A 21,095-nucleotide genomic window follows, 5' to 3' on the forward strand; every position below is an offset into this window, starting at 1 on the left:
TTGGACTGGAGGATCTTGTAGGTCTTTTCCAACCTTGGTGATTCCATGATTCTGTGCTTCTGTGAAAAGGCACTTAAATTTCTTAAGAAAAATGTGATTTTCACCATGAGAATTTATTTGCCAAAACCAAGTGTTAATCTCAGCAGTAGTTCTGTTTTCAGCAATGGTAGGAGAAAGTGAGGGCATATGTGTAAAGTGAGCAATGCCTTGGTAAACCTCCTAATTTCAAGAACGTACAGTTTAAACTGAATGTTGAGCTCAGCTGGATGTCACTAGTAGATTTAATAAATGTTATTTTTGGTGGTCATTCGTGTCGTCAAATGAATATGGTGTTTGTGTTCAGTCCTTGCTCATAAGCCACTGTTCTATTTCTTAACAAATCTTGTCTGCACATTTTTATGTAAGAAATTGAAGATAGTATCAATTGCTACTGTGGATCTCTGCAGCTCTATTTGTTGTCCGTGATAAAAATAAACGTTCTTGTAGTGGCGATTTATACTCTCGTTCTACTTAGGGTACCAAAAACACTATTCAGATCATGAATAAAGTCTGAGCTATACTGATGAACATCTGTCTGGAATGACCGAGTGCAGATATTTTTAAAAGTAACTGCCGATTATACAACTGTCTCTTGACTCTACTGCCTTTTCCAACTCTTTTTTACTTCTATTTAATTACCTTCTGATCATGCCATGGCTCTGCTCTAAGTCTGCTTAATTCCAGTCACATATTAGCAGAAGATCTGGATCCTTTTCTATTTTGAAGACATGTGGTAAATCTATTTAGGAATAAATGAACATTAATTGGCCTCAGACACATGTAAACTGGAAATTAGATATCTAATAAGGGAAAAACATAGTTCTGGAGCACAGTTTCCATCAGTCCAATTTGTCTGGAGACATCTAAATTAATATTTAGATAGACAAGAGTGTGACATGATTGCCCGGACGTGAAGACCAAAGGAGATCTTTCCCAGTATCACGTCTGTTAGTCCTCTAGGAAAATACAATGCCAGATAGTTTTTATTTTTCAGTAGGTGTTTACTGTGAAAGAGCTGAGTTGGACTTTTGTGATACCTGTTTTTTGAAGGAGTAGATTTTGAGAAAATGTCTCAAATTTTTGTGAAAGTGATTGCAGAAAGTAAAATTGATAAAAATTAATATTATAGGAGAATGCTATTGACTAAGAGTTACAAAGTTAATGAAATAGTAATTTGCTGAACTGCACATCACTGTAAAATAGCAGAATCCCAAATAAATCACAATTAGCACTAGAATACAGGCTCTATAGCACATATAATCATAAACAGTATGGAAGAAGATGTCCTTACACAAAGTTTGATTGTACAAATAACATAAGCGAGGTTACAGTTAGTGCTGAAATTGTTATGTAAAATATGCTAGGCAAAACCTCTATCCTACTGTGTAAGCAGTCTCACACATTAGCTCTGACTGTTAGCATTCAAAACTTCTCCACGTTTTTCATTTCATTTTCTTCAGCGGTTTCTCCTACAGTTCAACTGCCTCCATTATGTGGCTTCACTTTACATGCCAGTAATAAAGCATCTAGGCAACTTTTTTAAGGCACCTTCTTTGAGTAAGAATATACCCTTGTGAAAATACTGGCAGTCTTCAGTATGGGTGTGCTGATGCAGGGGGAAGGAAAGATTCTGTTTTTGTGTTCATGATACATATATAACTGAAATCATTACATGTGAGTTATACAAACTGATCTACACTTTCCTGTGTATTGTTGCTATGCTGTGCTGGCAAGATAATATGAGGACTGCAGCAAAAGTAATGCCTCCTGTTTTGCTATGCTGGCACATAGCATCGGAAGCAGATGTGGTATGGCAGTAGGGGTTGAACCTTCCCACCAATATTTTTTGTTGCTGTGTGACAGATGGCAGCAGAGGGACAGTGTGACAGAATGACATCTGACATGGAAGTGTGCATGAAGCAGAAATTACATATGAAGTTGTGTAATTGAATCCTTCATGCAGAAAACAGTGGTTCCCTTCGTTTGCTGAACGTTTATGGAGACCAACCAGTGGAATGCAGTGAGGCAGTAGGTGGTGAATTTCAACAGTGGTGACAGTGACATGCAAGGCAAGTCATATTCTTGATGGCCATGCTTAGCTGTCGCACCATGGCAGATTATGACCAGTGAACTGTGTATGGAGCTGAATATCAGCATGTTGGAAAAAGCAGTGGAATATTGGATGTTGGAATATTGCAAAGTTTGCACCAGTTGGTCCCACAAATGCTCACGCAGGAACTGGATCATGCCTTTACCTGTGACAAGACATGGTTTGACCACTGTAGAGAGTTAAAGTGGGAGTCCATGGAGTGGAAACGTGTAAATTCTCTATTGAAGAAAATGTTTATGACACATCCCTCAGCGACTAAAGTGATGTGCACTGTCTTTTGGGATAGGAAAGGAGAGTTTCCTCTGGATTTCCTAGAACCTGGACAAACCATCAACACTGACCTCTACGTCATGATGCTGACTGAGCTGAAGGCCTGATCTTCCAGAGTCAGAGAAGAAGATAACCTCTCTCTCACAACATAATAATAACAGGCCTCATACAGCATTAGACTGTGGAGCATGTTTACAATCTGGTCTGGGCTGTCCTATCACACCCATTGTATAGTTTAGTTTTATAGGATTTAGCACCTTCTGACTCCCATCGATTGGGCCAATAGAAGATGGACTGCATGGGCAACATTTTCCTAGCAGTGTCACTGTCATAGCAGCTGTGAAGTAGTGGGTCACCTCCTCTGGTGCAAATTTTTATGAACATGCCCTGCAGACTCTTTCATGGCTGCTGCAAATGCATAGCTAATGGTGCTGATTACGTTAAAAAATAAAGTTTTGTAGCTGAGAATTTGCTCTATCAAATAGTGTTATTGTGCTCCTTGAGTCCATTGTAATTTCCATGGTAATAAATAGTAGGCATTACTTTTAGAGTGACTGACCTAGCTGCATTTTTTTTAAATGCATTTTTGTAGAAAGATCTCTCTGCTTAGGTCGTAGACCAATGTCAGGGAACGCAGAAAGACAGAATGTCCTACTGTCTTGACTAAGTATCCTCAGTGAAGAGCTGTAACTCAGTATCTTTGTTTCTTCTTCCTTTCCAGTAAGACAATAATTTATGACTGAGCGTACTCCAATGCTACCAAATGTGAAATGAAGAGTGAAGTGTGTTTATTTCATGTGTCTGATTTTTCAGAATGAAAGAATGCTAACTAAGCATTTGAATAGTGCTTTTCAGTCCAAAGTTATGTTTTGCTTCTGCGCTTTTGCTGCCATTTCTCGTATTTTATTACACTCTCATTGTGTATCAGTCCTTGTTTTGTCCTCAAAATTCCTCCAACTTCTCTTAGGATAAATAAAGTCAATTATAACTTAAATAACAGGAAATGGAGATTGGAAGGAAGAATTCAAATGAGGAAACAGCTAGACAAAGGTGTTGAATGTTAGGTCAATCAAATTCAACGTTTATTTTAATAGTAGCTCTATACAAGTAGTCCAGGGATACAAATGAATACTACTTGAGACGTAAATATTTAAGGAAGAAATATCAATATTGACTGCCTCATCCTGAAATCCTTAAAAACAAGCACAAATGCATCCAGTTTCCAGTAATTTTGATCTTTACTCCAGACCTGTGAAATTTGCTTTTTTTCCCCTTTTCCAAATTTTTAAAATAGAATAACATAATCAATAAGTAAACAGGATAGTTCTATTAGCTAAAAATCCCCAATGACTTTCAGGACTGAAGTACATTCAGATCATAAGTTTTAAATAAGTCCATAATAGTTTACATATGCCATGAAATAGAAAATAGACATACGTTAAAGAGCAGTCAGTTTCAATTCCTGTCACAAAATGCGGTTTCATTTTTTTACATTTTCTGATATTTATGCTGAAAAACTAGAATAGATCAGAAAATTGGTTGCATATGTCACAAGACAGTGTTTCCACTGAGAAATTTGGACGTGTTTTGACTTAATCCTGAATTTACAAAGGAAGTCTGAAATGTCTTGAAGCATCCAAGTCCCAGGTGGTTCTCAGTAATTAGTACAAACAAACAAGCAAACAAAAAAGTGACATAGCATAAAAAGATGTCTTTCTTCCTCTGTTGTTTTCTTTCAGCTTCTCATGTATACTGCCTTAAACTCAAAGTCAACTATCACTGTCTCACTGACAATGCAGATCAGAGGTATTCTTGCATCTATCCCCACTGAACCTTTTTCTTTCTATGCAAATACTGCCCATACCTTTGAGATGTTTGTATTAAAAGGCAAACCTTTGAAAGGCTGTTAGTGCAGTTAGCACAGAATTAAGGTGATGTAATTATACATATAAGTTAGTAGTTGTAAGTTTGCCAATAAATTTGCTAGAATATTAGGAAAAAAAAAGTCGTTATGAGTTCATCCAACCCATCTGCTGAGAGCTAAAGTAAATAAGATGCTGTCCACTGCACCCTAGAAATGCTAGTCAGTCTCTTGCGTCAGTATATATGTGTATATGTATATGCTGAGCTTCACTTATTCCTGAATTTTCTGCCAGGGTAATTTGAGGTAATACATTGTTTACTATTTCAGATGTGTAAGAATTAATATTTGCCTTCTGGGGTCACTGTGACTGCCTCTTGGTCTTTGTTATAGCTGAATTTAGCCTATGTTCCTTGGCTTTCTCAGTGGTTCTCCAAAATATTTCACAAGTCAAGTGGACATTCTTATAGCCCTTCCCATAATATGCTGTGTGTATATAATGCAGGTTAATATTAGAGTACTCCTAAGTATTACACGTCATGCAGTATAATTCATCATAATGCATTACCAGGAACACTAGTTAGAACAGTGCACTCTGAAAATAAAAAGAACAGTGGGAAAACTGAATAGTATCTCTTATTTATTCCAGTAATAGAATGTTCTCAAAGGATAGTCATGAAACACAGAAATTGTTCTCTTAGTTTTGATGCATTCTAAGTAGGTATTATTAAAAGTAGATTCTTTTATGACATCAAATTATCCATTGACCTAGTAAATATCAGTCATTATAGTAAGGATGAAGTAGCTATTTCTCTGGCTTTAAAAATAGTTTTGCAGGAAAAGCTATTCTGTCATATGAAGTTGGACTGGGGCAAAATTTAACTGAGTCATTGTATCTAGATATAATATCTAAAAGTGGATGGATAACCAAAACGTATTGTATCATAAATAACAAGATTCTAAGTGGTGCCTCTTTCATCCTTCATGTTTGAATTTGCATTACTTGTAAATTGTACTTATATATAGTAAGGTAAGAGCTTAAGACATGAGGCATATGTATTGCCTTACGACAGCTAATTCCTGAAGTGATACTCGAAGGAAATAGGTACAGGTTGGCTTGCCCTTACTTACTTGTGTTACACGGTGTTACATAAAGTTACTTAAATGCTAGCTCTCAACTTACATTCTTTAACAAAATATATGATGGTAACATGTTTTTCAATATTCAGTTCAACCAATCCCTGAGCAAAACGATCTGAATTCAACTGCTGACCCTGGTCCTTACCAGCTTCGTCAGGTCCTTACCAGCTAGTTATTTTGTGACAGCATTATAATTCACAGGAAATTTTCAAGAACTCTGATACCATTGGTCCAACTCTGATTGTCACTCACAATCCTTTGGCTTTAAAAAGCTGTTGGACAACTGAATCTAAGGAGCAGAGAGTCCTGTGGTACAAGCAGTTGTCTAGTCTGAAGGCTTAAGGACAGAAATTCAAGAGCTAGTATTAGGATTATTTACAGAAAGAAGCCTCATATTCTTAAGCTTCTCATTAATTTTTTTCAGGAAATCCAAAATCTGGCAGTAAACAGGTAAGAGAGCACTTGGAGAAATGCTTATGTTAATTTTATTCACTTTACTCCGTATTTTTAGGGTTTATACTCTTAGTTTGTATGATTTTCCTATTACTATGCAAGAAGGCAACCTTTCTCCCTGCCTAATCTAGCATCTCTAAATACTAAATTGTAACTAATCTAAGCCTGTCCTGTTGAGTGAATTGTTCTGGGAAAGAAAGATATCACTCAGATCATCTTAAGGTTCTTGTCAATTGGATATATAAATTTGTTGGCCTATTCTAATTTTGTGTACCACAAGGCTTCTGTGTAAAACCAAAGTATTAAAGTTTGTTTCAAGTGGAGAATCCAAAACAGAGTTATCTTATTTTCAGAATACCTGTCTCGGTAGTAACTCATTCTTCCGGAGGCCATTCTGTAGCCAAGGTGAAAAATATGGAAGCTTATTTTGATATCCTGGACACAATATCTGGAGAGTAGGTGTAATTCTGTGTATTAACTTGAAGAATGATTACACTGCTTGTTTTTCTGGTTGCTTAGTGGCAGTTTGTGATTTGCTGTGTTCTCAGTCTTGAATGCAAATATAATGAAAAGAGAACATGAGCTATTGTGTTAGCCTATTGAAAGATTTCTGACTCTGTTAATCAAGTTGTTTAATCAAAAGACTTGAATGCCATTGTTTTGTTTTGTTTTTGTGGGCTTTTTAAGTTGTTGAGGTTTTTTTAATTGATTTTAATTTTTATTTTTACCACGTTGATATGAAGATAATGGTCCAGAGCAGAGAAGTGGTGGAAGATACCCACCAAAACAGTGAGAAATGAGCTGTTTCAACCTGGTAAGTTTTTGCTAATTTTTGTGTTAATTCCATTCTGCTTTCTGGTAATTCTTGTGACAGGTTTTCTGTCAGTGGTCTCATTTATATTTGCTGTAACATGTCAGCTGGTATTGATTTTTATTCTTGGTGTCTGCGTTAAACTTACAAACTTTGGATTCTGTCTTAACAAAGCATGAGTACTCGATGTCTCGTGATCCATTTAAGATGCAGTGTTATCACATACCAAGCATTTCCAATCCTCAGCTGATGCAGCTACCACAGAAAATGGTTTTCTAATCCTTCAAATATGTTCACAATACTCCCAAATTTTGCCCACTTATGTCAGGTCTAGATGTTGAAATGTTTAAAATTTTATAAGCTGAAGAGCTGGCTTTTAAAATCTTGTTGTCTTTTTTATTCTAATTGCTAAAGTTTTCTAATCAAAAAAGTACACTTTTGAATTTTAACAATTTTGCTGTAGAAGTTAGAAATATATTTTTAAAGCATTTACTTATCCTACTCTTATTTTGAAGAATGTTTGTATCCAGAGAGTTGCAATTTTATGATAGAGCAGTCAGTGATTTTTTTTTTTTCCCCTAGAAGAAAAACAGTGCAATTTTAGCAGAGGGATCTCTTTGGGGAGGAAAAGTAGTTAGAAGCATTTATGTGTAATAGTCTCTAAGACCCGCTCACAGAATAGAACTAGTCCTGATACTGTTTATAAGCTAGCACATTAGTGAAACGCACAACTTTTGAATAATAAAGTGCAGTACTGGGAAGTTGGGAGGTAATTTTAGAAATTCAAGAAGAATTCAGATGAGCTGCAGCATTTAATAGTGCAACATTTCAAATTCATAACTTGAAAATATGAAAAACTGGTATCAGAACCTGACAAAGCATAAGGTATTCCTTACAGCCTTAGGAGTGGATTTACAAAGATATTAAACTCACCAGCAAGAAATATGTAAGGAGTTGTAGTCTTCCATCAAAAAGTGTTCTCATTTCCATTTAGATACATTTGTATATATACTCATGTATATATCTGTATACAGAGATTCTTTTGATAAATTGATGATCTAGACCCTTTATTTAAGAGAAATGCAGTAGATTTTGGAGTTTGACTATCGTATGAGCAGTTCATCAGTTCATCATTTGTATGACTATTGTATGAACAGTTCATCAGTTGTGCTTCACCATTACACTGACTTTGAAAATGTATCAGATAATAGAAAAGAAATAAGAAACTTCTTCAAAAAATAAATTCATTTGTTATCTGTGATGACTGGTGGAAGATACAGACATAGGAATGTTAATGATAGAGAAACACAAGAAATACAGCTTTATCCTTCAGGATTGAGATTTCTTTTCGTGCAATAGGAACTTAATTGAACTGTTAGATCAATCCAAGCTAAATATTAAGTCTACCTATGCTGACTCTAATCACATCCTGTCCTGTCTTCTCTCTTTGAAGCACTTTTCTGTATGGATCACTAAAATTCCAGTTGCACTGCGTGCAGGTGGTTTTGTTTCCTTCATTTAGATTTGTGATGAAGATGCTAATTCTGGGAACTGTGAATAATAGGAGATGAGGTGAAGTAGGCATATATTAGTGCTTTAATACAAAGAGGTTTGGTGAGCAATGCATTAGGCATAGTCCTGCAAAGAGCCTGCAAAGCCATCCAGCGTACCCTCTTTGCAGCCAGCACTGCTTGCCCTCCATGCCTTCAGCACACATGACCATTGCTGAGCAGCTACAGTTTGAATTTTCCACTTAGTCTACTAGGGACTACAGTGAAGGTAGTTTCAGGTTGGTTGCATTTCCCTCATTTTTGCTCTGTAAGCTTAGACATGCCTTGGTGCTCAAAAGGATTTTCTTGCCTTAAGATCAGCACTTCTTAGTCATGTTTCAGGCATTGTAAAAGTCAGGTATTTTCACCATGTCTGAATTGCCAGTTTTTCTCTAAGTTTTCACTCTCAGGGAAGCAAAGTACAGTGTCTCTTTGAAGAAACAGAAAATTGTGGTGATTCTTTTAATCAAAAGAAATAATTTTGCAAAGGTCATATTTACCTGCATCTTTTTTTTTTTTTTTTTGGGGGGGGGGGGGAATGATTCTTGTATTTGAGAATCATTTAGAAGACAAAATATTTTCATCTTGTATCATTTTAATCTTCTGAAAACTGACTCATATGCAACTATTAGCAGTCCTGCTCTAGATGGCATTCTCCAAATTGTTTCTTAGATTCCCAAATATCATTTGAGACCCCTGTCACAGTGGCTGTGACGTGTAGCCCATATGCCACATTTTTTTCTGTCTCTTCTGTTGAATTTCTTTTTTTCTCAAATGTCATAGAGTCATCGTCATAGAATCATAGAATGGCCTGGAATGAAAAGGACCACAATGAACATCTAGTTTCAACCCCCCTGCTGTGTACAGGGTCACCAACCACCAGACCAGACTGCCCAGAGCCACATCCAGCCTGGCCTTGAATGCCTGCAGGGATGGGGCATCCACAGCCTCCTTGGGCAACCTGTTCCAGTGCATCACCACCCTCTGGGTGAAAAACTTCAGTGATGCATTGTTTCTTAGATAACCCACTTACAGTGTTCTGAACTTCACTTGATATACCTTGTAAACTCCTATGGCCAGCGTTTAAGATAAACAATTTGAATGTTCTGTCAAAAGCTAGCATATTTGAATTTATCCCTTCAAGACATGACACATCATACCTACATGTTGCACTTGTGTCTATGCTGTGTTTCAAAAGTAAGTCTTCTATTTTTTAAATATTTTCTTTAAGCAACTTAGACTCTTTCAGATGTCAGCAGCAAAATGGAAATGATATTTCTCTGGATGTTTATAACAGAAGTAGAAAATAAAAAATAACTGAGCAATGCCACCTTGAAAAACAAACAGTGATTCTTACACACTTGCTTTGTTTCCTGTTGATTGTTGTAGGCATAACTACATGTTATGTGAGTTGTTCCCTCTCTGTTCACTAAAATTCAGTCTCTTAGATGTCAGTCATTTGCTTTTGTGTTTACTGTGTTGAGTTCATGTCAACCTTAGAGCATCATTTCTGAGTTGAGCACAATTGCATATGGTTGCCATTCGGATGAATATATTGAATTAAGTGCCCTCTCTTCCATTCCTTATCGGATTATACAATCTGGCCGAGCATGAAGCAGGTCATTTAGCTCATTCACACTGTTTCTTATGCCTTTATTTCTTATTTCTTATGCCATGAAGCACTGGATCTCTTACTGCTACCAATCCTACCACACTGATTCATAAAAAACAGAATATAAGGTATGAGAGCCAACTTTGGAATGGGAAATTTAGTTGTTGTACCATCTGACAAACATGGTGCCACTGATCTAAGTCCAGCAAGTTATGCTTTTTAGCAATTCAGTGTGGTCAAGACCATACTGCAAATCCAGTGTTCAGGTTTGGGATCTCAGCTAATGAGCAGACACTGATGTACTGAAGTATGTCAGAGATAATTGAAGGACTGGAGCACTTGGCATATGAGAGAACCAGAAGAAGAGAAAGCACTGCTGTCTGCAACTACCTGATGGGAAAATAGAGACAAGACAGAGCCGGTCTTCTGTTAGACAGTGCAGTAGAAGGGAAAGAGTTGACTGGTACAAGTTGTGTCGAGGGAAATTCCTGCTAGCTATGAGGAGATTGTTTGCTTAATTGTTTGTTTGTTGACTGTGAGGTCAATCAGATATTGAAAAAGTTCGTGCAGAGATACTGTGAGATCTCCATCCTTGATGATATTCTAGGTTAAACAGCAGCTTGATGTCATTAGAGCTGTTGTGAGAAGCTAGTTGGACTACATAAGCTCCAAAGATCCAAGTTTTACTAACCACTGCAAGCTATTTGTTATGAAAATGTTGCATAAACTGACATGAAATATGCCATCTTTTCCTATTTTCTGTTATACGCATTAGAATATTAACATCTTGGAGATCCTGATGTGAAGATAAGGGATGGATAAATAAATATACTCCTGATAGACATTTTAGAAATTTATAAGGCAAAACATTTCCTTTAAACACTGCACATGTTAATTAGTGAGAATAAGTTACAAAATCCTGGTTACCACCATGTGGTAGTTGGATCCAATTGGGAAAAGATTTTGAAAATAATAAACTGGTCTACTTTCTCTTGTGGAAAGTAGAATGGGGGTATTACTGTTGCTACTTTAACATGGATGACAGAGAAGAGGCACATTGTGATTGTAGCACAGTTGGCATTTTATATCATTTACAAGTCTAGATAACCATTACTAAAAGATCTTATTTATATTTATATTCATATGAACATAGCATGACTTACCCTAACCATTTTACACCTGGCGTATCTGCTATATTCTCCATGTCTGGAAATCCTTTGGGAATGATGGTGTAGGGTTGAATCATATCATTTCCATTTTCTAGAGCAGTGGTCTACAAACTTCTTTGATCATCCACTCCTATCAGTTATTCCTTTTTTTTTTTGTTGTTTGTTAATTAGCATATGCCCTCCCCAGTACATGTATATTTATTTATTTAGAAATTATATACATGTATTGCTGAATTTATAATATTTTCTTCCTGCATTCAGTAAATTTTCTTGCTCACGGTGCACTGTGAAGGCACTCCATTTCAGAGAGCACTGTTTAAGAGAAGGATGGAAAATACTATCAGAGTAAACAAGTCATATTTAGCACTGTTTGAGTGAGCTATATATGTGAGTAATTGAGAATCCTATGTAATTTTGGAACTTCCAGGATGCTTCAGGAAGCTACTGCTTTTAGTTGGAGATTGCATCTTCTAAACACATTTGCTGCAATGAACTATCCCATCAATTTTAATTTTGTAGGGGGCAAAAGTACTGGATAAGTTCAATTACTGTATTGTAGTGCAAACTAGGCATGCATACAAAGTATATTATTGTTGTACAATCATTGGGAATGAGGATGCTTGCAGTTTGGCAGTAAGATGAAAAAGGAAGAACAACACACGCTTCTTCAATTTTGTGTTGTTATTTTTAGATGTCCTCTTACTCAGTTGGCAGTCCAGGTGAATCTGCTCAGATAGCTTTTTCTATGATGTCAGGATTGTCTAAAACTGAGAAAGCTGGAACACTATAATGATAAATCTGTCATCTGTATTTATTACTATGGTCAGGTATGGTCTCTTTCCACTGACCTAGTTATTGTGGGTGTTCTTAATATAGGTATGAAGTGATATCATTCCACTAAGTAAGAAACAGATGTTTCATTGGCCCTTCAAAAGTGGCAAACACAAGCCCTTATATGTTTTCATTTTATGAAAAAATAATTGGGAAAATTGAATTCTAAAAACTACTGAGGGGAAAGAAACAGAAGTTTTAATAGCTGTCGTTGGTTAAGAGCTTTGTCTTCACTTTGGAACAGAGGAAGAAAACTGTGGGGAAAAATGAGAAACATGAAAGAGAGAGAAGAGCTTTCATCCTCAGTACCAGAAACAGACTCAGGAAACTCCTGAGGCTAAGTGAAACTGGAATGAAGGTATCAGCAATCAGCCTACAAATTGTATGAAGTCATGGATCAGCTAAGAAAAAAATACTTACTGAAACATAGCCATTCTGGTCATTTCTTCTTTTTTTTTTTTCAGAACTGTTTTCAGATTCTTAATCAAAAAAGGAAGCCTTATGAGGTTGAAATTTTTGTTCTTAAGATAGGCTACTGTGTAAAGTTTGTTAGCAAGGTAATGGCAAATCAATATTAAGTAAGAAATTCATGTAAAGGTAGCCAAAACAAGCGTTGTAGCATTGGGAACTTGTGCATGATCCCAAGTAATCTGCAAAAATGCTGTTCAGTACTGGGTTTTCATATGCTAGGGATAAGCGGAGAGGCTTCCAAGGCTGTTTCAAGATGCAGGCAGTAAGGAGGCAGCCCACAATGTTGTACTTTTTCTCAGTGGATATGTGTGTATTCTAAAACCTATAAAGCAAAAAAGCAAAGTGCAGGCAGATTTACCTCCACTGGAAACTCTGCCAGAGAAGCTGGTGGCTTTCAGCATATTGCAGACAGAACCTGGAACAAGCTTTAGGGTATAGGTAGACACCTTTATTTACTTTGTAACATGCAGCTGATTTTTCTAATCTTTATTGCCCTTGCTAGAGAAATAGATCCTGTATTGAAGTTTTTGTAACCTGCTACAAGAATGCAGCAAAAGAATAAGGTGACACAAGTGAAAATCTGTCCAAAGTGTATTTGACTGACTAAACAACCAATTGAATGCATTGTGAAATGCTATTTTCCTTTTTCTCAGCACAGTACAATTTAACTACAACACAATGCTAATAATAGGCCTCAAAACATTGATAGCATAAGGTGATTACTGGCCACACACTCCTGATAATTGATCAGTGATCTAAAAAGTAGATTTCTCCACTTAAAGCAAAATATTTGAAATATTCACTTCCAGTTCTGTTGTGAATATGGAACAGAAAATGTTGAAGAAGTTATAGCAGTAACTTGAAAATAAAAAACCAGTTCTGTAAAATTGTTTTTTTGCCAAGACATGAATCCAAGTAGAGAACATAGATTTCTTATGCAGTATATGGAAAATGCTGCACATATTTTTCTTACAGATTATAGGCTAACATCATACATACCCAGCCCTCCACCCAATCAAAATTAAAACACCTGGAACATTTGAAGTTCATAATGTGGACAATTCTGATAATAAAAATAATGCACTTAAAGCTGAGATAATAGCAAAAAAAGTCAGTGAGAAATAAAGAGGAAGAAAGACAAGTAGATAAAATACAATAAAATAAAAAAAACTTAATTTTGTAAAGGACAAAGAATTAAGGGATTCAGACCTAGGAAATTATCAATGGTCTGTAAGCAGTTCACGTGTTCTTAGATACTAAGATTTTACACAGTGTATGTGTTAAAATTAGAGTTGCTGATTAGCTACTTAAAATCTTTGATTATGAATGCAAATATTTGAAAATCTGTGAATGCTGGCCAGAATCCTTTTGCAAGTCTGAATTTTACCTGAAAATACAACTCCAAATTTTTACAACTCCCCCTCATTTCTGTTTTCAGTTGGGTTCTTAATATCATCGTTTCCAAAGGCAGTTTGCAGTCACTTTAAAAGTTACCAGTATAATTATTTTAGTTTACAGTTATAACTATTTGTTGTTTTACTTAAAGGAAAACAAGGATGACCTAATGGATGTAATTTCTTTTTCGTTTGCAAGAACAGAAAAATAGAGTGCTGCCTTAATGTCAGAGGTACAAGGATCAAAGCAGTAATTCATCTCTGGTATGGCTTTCCAGAAGTCAAAGAAATTGCATCAGATATAAATCTGGCCAATTACTATTTCAAGGAAACATGGGATAATTTGATTAAAGAGCTATCCGGCACCCCAAAAGTGATTAATTACTGCAAAAGCACTAATCTTAAAAGCATTGCTTCCAATAGGTCATGGAATATTAGAAAGTATTACTAATGACCTCTTAAGCTTTTACTTTAAGCTACTTCAAAATACCATCTAATTTCTCTCACTTATCTTTTCTGTTCCTGCCTGTATGAATAAGTGGCGATTCTTTTTCTTGACCTTGATCCTTTGTTGGCATTCATGAAACACCTATCATATAACAAGGAATTCATTTGCACCTGTAACAGTGATTTATAGTCATTAGTTCTTTGCTGTCAGTGTGTTCTTAAGCTTGTTAATTGGAATGAGAAAAAAAAAAAAAAAGTGATCTGGGGAAACTGTATCAATAAACACTATAATTAAGTAGAATGTTTTATTTGTTTTTGTAGTGTAGGTATCTACTCTCAGTTTCATACCTGTTTTTTCATCTGTGCTATAATATTAAGCATTCACAGAAGAAATGACAGCATTTCATCTTAAAATGTATCTCTGGTCTTTTTCCCAACATACAGAGAAGTTATATGGCATTACTCCAGCAAGCAGTGTCAAGTCTTCTTCTTGTCTGTTTATTCAACACTTCTGTACTGTTAAAATAGAAGTCATAAACTTAGCTGTCTTCCCGCAGGTACAGACGATGTTTCATAAACAGGGAAAGATCCTTTCATAGAAAGTGCTTTTATTTATAATTTGGTTCTTTTGTCTCATTCTAATTTAAAAGGTTCTGTTAGTATAAAGGTTTTTCCCAGGACCAAGTGCTGCTGAGGTTCGTTTGTGTAATTTTTCATTTTGTCCAGACTTCCATTGGGATGAAGTGTGAATGTGACTCAACAAGTAAAGGTTATCCATAGTATTGTCTGCTGAAAATAGCAGATAAGTCTACTTGACTATTACTACAATAATTATATGAAGGTATGTCTTCAGAATCTGTTTCATGTTTATTCAAGGCTAGAATCTGATAGTAAATCTCATGTTCAAGAAGCTTTTTATTCCCAGATCAGTAATCTGAATGGTGTAAAGTACAAGTGCATTCCTCTTCATGTTTACGAACTTCTTTTTAATGGTGTTTTTTTTTTCATTATATCAGGTACAAAACCCGTCTGTTAACACATTATGCCTACATACAGCTAGTGTAAATTATCAATTTAAATATCTTCTGAGAAACTAAGGTAATATAGGTGAGTAGCTCTCCCATCCTGTCCTTTTAATGTACATCCCTAGGACTTTTTTCAGTCATATTGTCATGTTTTAGAAGTAGAGCTGAATAATCCTTTTTTTCTCACATTCTTCATTATTTCTATTTTATTTGTATCAATTTTCTGTAGCTCTGAGTCATCTCTTTGGCAGGGAAAGTTTTATAAGATCATTGAGGGACAGATTGCTCTCTCATTGGTTAATTTGGTAGACGGATAAAAAGGTCTTTTTAAAAAGCTCTGCAAACAGTGGTGTGGGTGGGTGGAGAAGTCATGGAAGATAGGGAGAGTTCAGGAACTCAGAAAGTAGGGCAGTTCAGAAGCTCGCAAAGTAGAAAATGGTGTAGCAGGAGACGGAAGTAGAACAGAATAAAGCTGAAACAAATGTAAAATCTAGACTGGTAAAAATGATACAAAGGTAGAGAGTAAGGAAGAGAGGAAAGTCTTACGTTAGATGGCATGTAGTATGCCTTCGGTATCTGGTTAGTCTTGCATATTCACATCTACAGCTGTGTTATCAATCTTATCACATCTTCAATCAACTTCAGTCATGTAGCAGCATTTATTCTCTGATTAAAAAACAGGTCCAAAATCACAGTGTCCACCACCCAACTTCTGCTGAAGCTGTAAGATAACAAAGACATGTCAGCATTGCCTTCCCCTGATGTCATAAATGCATGATTATTTTCCCACCAATAAATATCTTCAGGTTTGGAATACTATGCAGATAGTTTCTTATTAAGTGCATTCTGTCTCACTCCGATTTATAGGAGGGAGAGGAGGTTCTTTTTAATATGAGTATACCTGGACTGAGATTAAGAAGAAATGGTTCAAATGTTGGTCTGACCAGTTTATTACAAATCTTAATCAACGGAGATGGGGAAGGGGAGGACAGACACTATTATAAATCAGGGTAATGGGAAAGGGAAGGAGGGATAGAAAAGATAGGAAAGAAGAAGCAAGGAGCTTTATAGGAAGCAAGAGGGAGACAGTCACCACCATGGATCCAGCGTGGTTTGTTGTTCAGCCATTGTTCTTCAGTAGTGGTGGGTCATCGGACATTGTTGTTCTGTTAACAACAACAGTGACCACAGCAGTGATGGCCACTTTTCAGTGGTAGTAACCAACTTAGTTATAAGTCCAAAGTGGTTGAGTCAGCTGCCTTTGGAGTGGCAGCTTCTGGCTCTGAGATCCTTTGATTCCTTTGTTCCCATCTTCTGGGCTTTGCCAACAGAAAAGAGGGAGCAGGGATGCCCACCTGCATCCTGTTTTGCACAGGACACAATGGTACCATTCCCCAGTTTTCCCATACCAACCTGAAGCTGTGTAGCCACAGGCCAGATCTTCCACCAGTAAACACTCCTGAGCACTCTTCTTCCAGAGGCAGGCAGCTCTGGAGAAAGGTGCTTTCAAATGTCCACAAAGTGACGTTGATTGTCACATGGTAGCACCCATCACTTGCCTCCTCAATAAATCAATCCGAGTCTTATCACAAGAAATACCTCAGGAAGCAAGCTTTGAGCCAAAAAAAAAAAAAACAAAGAAGGATTCTCACACTTCCTATATTAATTCTTGGCTTTGTTGTTCAACTGGGCTGTTTTGAAGTGAGATTTTGTGGTGATGACATGATAGGACAGTGAGCTAGGTCTCCTGAGATTTCCATCAGTCTGTGAAGCATTTATTAAGAGAAGGTAATCTCAAGCATTAACAGCCCAGAAATGCAGAGGTAACAATCTTTATGCTAAAAGCCCATTGGGAATTGCAGTTCATGCAGTGTTCTTTATCTCTTTCACCATCCTTTCATATGCAGGGAACAGAGGCTGCTAAATTTTCAGAGACTTTTATGTTGATCTTTTCCTCCAAAAGGCCTTACTTAAAGCTCTATAAAAGCAGATGTGATTCAGGTAAACTTTTATTCTACTTTTAAGAATTTCTCCATATTTTGCGGGATTTGATTTAAACCCATCTAACCATGTTTGCACACTTCAGCATTTAGCTGAATTGCATGCAGACTTCACCTGGCTTGGAGAAGTTTTAACTGTTTAATTATATTCAGATATATATTCAGATTATATTCACTGATGCCTAAAGAGCAGAATATCCCTTAAGAGAACTAAGTGTCCAAAGTTTATTTTTCTAATGCATATTTTCTAAGCTTTGTACTGTGTGAAATTGCAAAACCTTTTTGCTGTCTATTCTAGTACCGCTTTTGCCAGAAGTATGCTTAGCAATAAAGTAGAGGCAGGCAGCTCCGCACCATGCACCACACAGCTGTTCACTTACTCCCCTCTTCCAGAGGGATGGGGAAGACAGTTGGTTAAAAAAAAAAAAAAAAAAAAAAAAAAACTGAGATAAAAATCTACTAGGACAGAAGAGGAAAAGGAACATAATAGTAATTATAATATAGTACGTATGTACAAAATTAGCAATGCAGTTGCACAGCAAGTGTCCACACAGCCAACTCCCCACAGCTTTATACTTTTCATATTGTGTCATATAGAATGGGACATCCCTTCAGCACGTTTAGGTCAGCTGTCCTGGTTCTGTTCCCCTTTCAGCTCCTTGTGCCCCTCTAGCCCCTGTGCTGGCAGAACAGTACAAGAAGCTGAGAAACTGAAACATGCTTGACTCAGTGCAGCACTGCTGCAAAAACTAAACTATCAGAATGTTATCAGCGTTGTTTTTCTTCTAAAGTCAAAACATAACACCATGCCAGGCACTGTGAAGAAAAAAAATCAACTCTATCCCAGCTGAAACCAGGACAAATAAGAACAGCTTGAGGTAAGATTCACCTAGCCATTTAGCTGTTTGATACATGGAAGAGAGCAAATCTCAACATGTGAAGCAGTAGGTTAGGGTCCACAATCTCATTTCTGGATTTAACGTCCGTTGTGTAAAGGTACAAGTTCTGTAAATTCCAGTTTATTATGTTTTATTTTACAGTTACTGATGCTAAACCATGTAGGTGTAATGGTTGTATGCTTGAATGACTTTTGAAATACTAATACCAACAAAAAATAAGGCCACCCTGTATAGATTTTATGTAGTTTTGAGACAGTGCATCACTCATTCTGGTACAAGTCATTTGAATATATACAGAAAAACAAAGTCCTGAAAGACCTTTATATTTAAAAATATTTTTAAATTTGAGACTTCAGACATATGCTGCATGAGCCAAGTTTAAGGGTGAATTACTGTTCTTTCAGAACATGCTTATCAGTTCATAAACTTATGGTACAACAGCTTTCCCAACAGATTTCTCCCTACCTAGAGGAAATCCCCTCCACCCCTAAAAAACTGGTCACAGTCTGTAATTATGGTCCTCTTTGTAATTTTCCATGTAAAATATTGTTTTCTAAATATAACTGTTGTACCCTTCCTGGATGGTTAATTCTTTTCAAACAGAATGCTTAGCTGAGTTATTAATCAAAATTTATGCCTAGAGCAACCATTTCTACAAGAAAATAAAATTAAAAGTAATAAAAGTACAAATGAAAATGAAGCCGTAATATAAAAACTGTACACAGTGCTGATCCTTCTGATTCTACCTGACAGGAAAAGGTTTTATTCCCAGCACTAATGTATAAATTAGTTCTCCAGGTAGAAAGATGGTAATATAAAGGCAATTGCTGACAACAGTAAAGATTTAAGTTGATATTTCATAATTTAAGATGCTTAATATATCTTCAAGTTGAGGTTATTTACTGGCACATAGCTTAGTACTAGAGCTGGTTTATTCTTTGTTGAAGAGACACAAAGTACTTTTCAACTGATAGATGTATGAAGAAGGGAAATATTTTCCCATCTTGATGATAAATAAGTCCGTCTGTCTTTTTCTGGCCAAAATACTACTTTTACTAGTTGGTGTTTTCCATCAATTTTGCATGGAAAAGCAGCACCATAAGATATTTTCCTAAGTTAAATTTAATTACATAAATTGAGAAATTTTGCTGGGTCTACTCCAGGTCAGGAAGAAAGGTGGCTTGGATTAAGCACTCTTAAAGGAGAGATTCAGTATCAATTTAATAAGTGAATTCCACAATGTTTTCTTTAAATTTTTATCGTTTACAAAGGATAATATGTAATTTTTCTGTTGCAATAATTTTTTTCCTAACAGGTGCGGAAATGCAACTAATAGCAAATTTATTTTGTCTTGACCCTCTACCCTCCCTTCCAAAAACACCCCATGAATGCCTTATTATTCATATTGTGCCTACAGCATACTGCTGTAAAGACTAAGGGAGAGCAAGAAACTTGAGGCTGTCATCCATATGAATAAGCAGAATGAAAGTCATTGAAGTTACATCACTACTGCATAAATGCAAACATGAGTGAGTAAAGAAAGACAACCATCACAGCAGCGGGGAGAGCTCAGATATCTGTGTTCTTAGGACAATCCAGCAGGAAGGAGAGAATACGTTTTCAGGTACCCCTCACCTGTTTAGGCTTAGGACTTACATTACAGGATACTTTTGCTTTCTTAATTGAGCACTTACTGCTAGACAGAAAATCTCAGAAGATGTGGGTAGATGAGAAAAATATTTTCACCAGGTGCTGGAATCCTGAAGTCCTTGATGCTGCTATCCATCTTTGTGCTCGTCATAGGTAGAAGACATGCATTCAGCAAGTTACCTGAGCCAATTTTTTATTATTCTCAGTATCAAAACTGCAAGTAGTGAGTGCTTCCCCTCTTTCTCTTTCCATTTCTTGCTGGGCACTAATCTTCATTTTCTACCTCCATGGACCTTGGCTGAAGATACAGAGCTTTAATGGCACTGCTTCTTCTAGGGAAATTCCAAGTAAAGCTTCATTTTTTTTTTATTCACATAACTTTGCTTTCAAATTTAGCTCACTTTCCTGCCAGACACTCTTTTCTAATGGACCGTATCATAATCAAAATTACAAATACTTAGTACCTAAAAGCGAAGAAATTCATTAAGTTAATGCAGGACTAGGCAGATAATGTGTAATAATTATTGCTAATGTCTCACAAGAGGCAATAAATACAGATAGTAAGATGTACAACAGACATTTCCAGTAATGTGAAATATATCCCTTCTATCTCTTCTAGTTCATTTCAGTATGTAAATTTATCCTTTTAAGGCTATGCAGCTGTTGTCAGATTAAAAATTTATCTGCAGCCTAGTAAGATACAGCATAATTTTCCATCAATAAACTTCACGGAGATGGAACAAACAGAATTAATAAAATTGGAATATTCATTGGAAATAATATACCACTCCATTATGAATCTACAGATGTGTAAAACACATACACACATAACCCACATTCATGCATGCATGCATATTTGCTTTTGTGGAGGACCAGCTGCTCTCTAGGATGACGATGTGTCTTTTAGGAAGCTGATCAGAGCCCATTTTCTTCTTTGCCCATTGATTGTGTGAAATGCATCAAGCAAAACAAAGGCGTTTTGCTTCTAATTATGCATTATTATGAATTTAAAAACCAAAGTTGGAAATGTATCTGAAGTAAATGGGTGAAATCCTTTGAGAGTTTTTCACCAGCATATAATTTTATTAGAATTCATTAAACCACTGTAGAGGGGAAAGAAAGAGCAACCCCAGGGAGGGTTTTTCCTTTTAGCATTTATATTAGCTACTTTGAATTAAATACTTGAAATATTTTTGGAAGTTTTCTGCCTTGTCTTCCGTGATGGTCTAGCTTGTTTCATAGCAAGGCAATGCCAGTTGGATCCAAAATGTCAGTGAGATATTCTCCTGTTCCAAGGAAATACAAGTATAGATTTGTATGCCTGCAGTCTACTAAAATGTGTTTCAGTTCTATTTAAGAGAAT

General features: G+C 36.3%; 1 protein-coding gene across 4 annotated transcripts in view; it reads left to right on the forward strand.

Annotated features, from left to right (window-relative positions):
• The window catches only part of LINGO2 (leucine rich repeat and Ig domain containing 2), a 472,070-nt gene that overhangs the window by 249,596 nt on the left and 201,379 nt on the right, over window positions 1-21,095 (forward strand). For 3 of the 4 annotated variants that reach the window (XM_048931033.1, XM_048931038.1, XM_048931037.1), the window contains exons 4-5: window positions 5,845-5,870; window positions 6,617-6,687. The gene's annotated coding sequence lies outside the window, so the exon portion shown is untranslated. The remainder of the gene's footprint in view (window positions 1-5,844; window positions 5,871-6,616; window positions 6,688-21,095) is intronic. The other variant, XM_048931034.1, reaches the window with a different exon arrangement.

This window comes from Lagopus muta, chromosome Z, assembly GCF_023343835.1.
Source record: "Lagopus muta isolate bLagMut1 chromosome Z, bLagMut1 primary, whole genome shotgun sequence".
NCBI classification, from domain to species: domain Eukaryota; kingdom Metazoa; phylum Chordata; class Aves; order Galliformes; family Phasianidae; genus Lagopus; species Lagopus muta.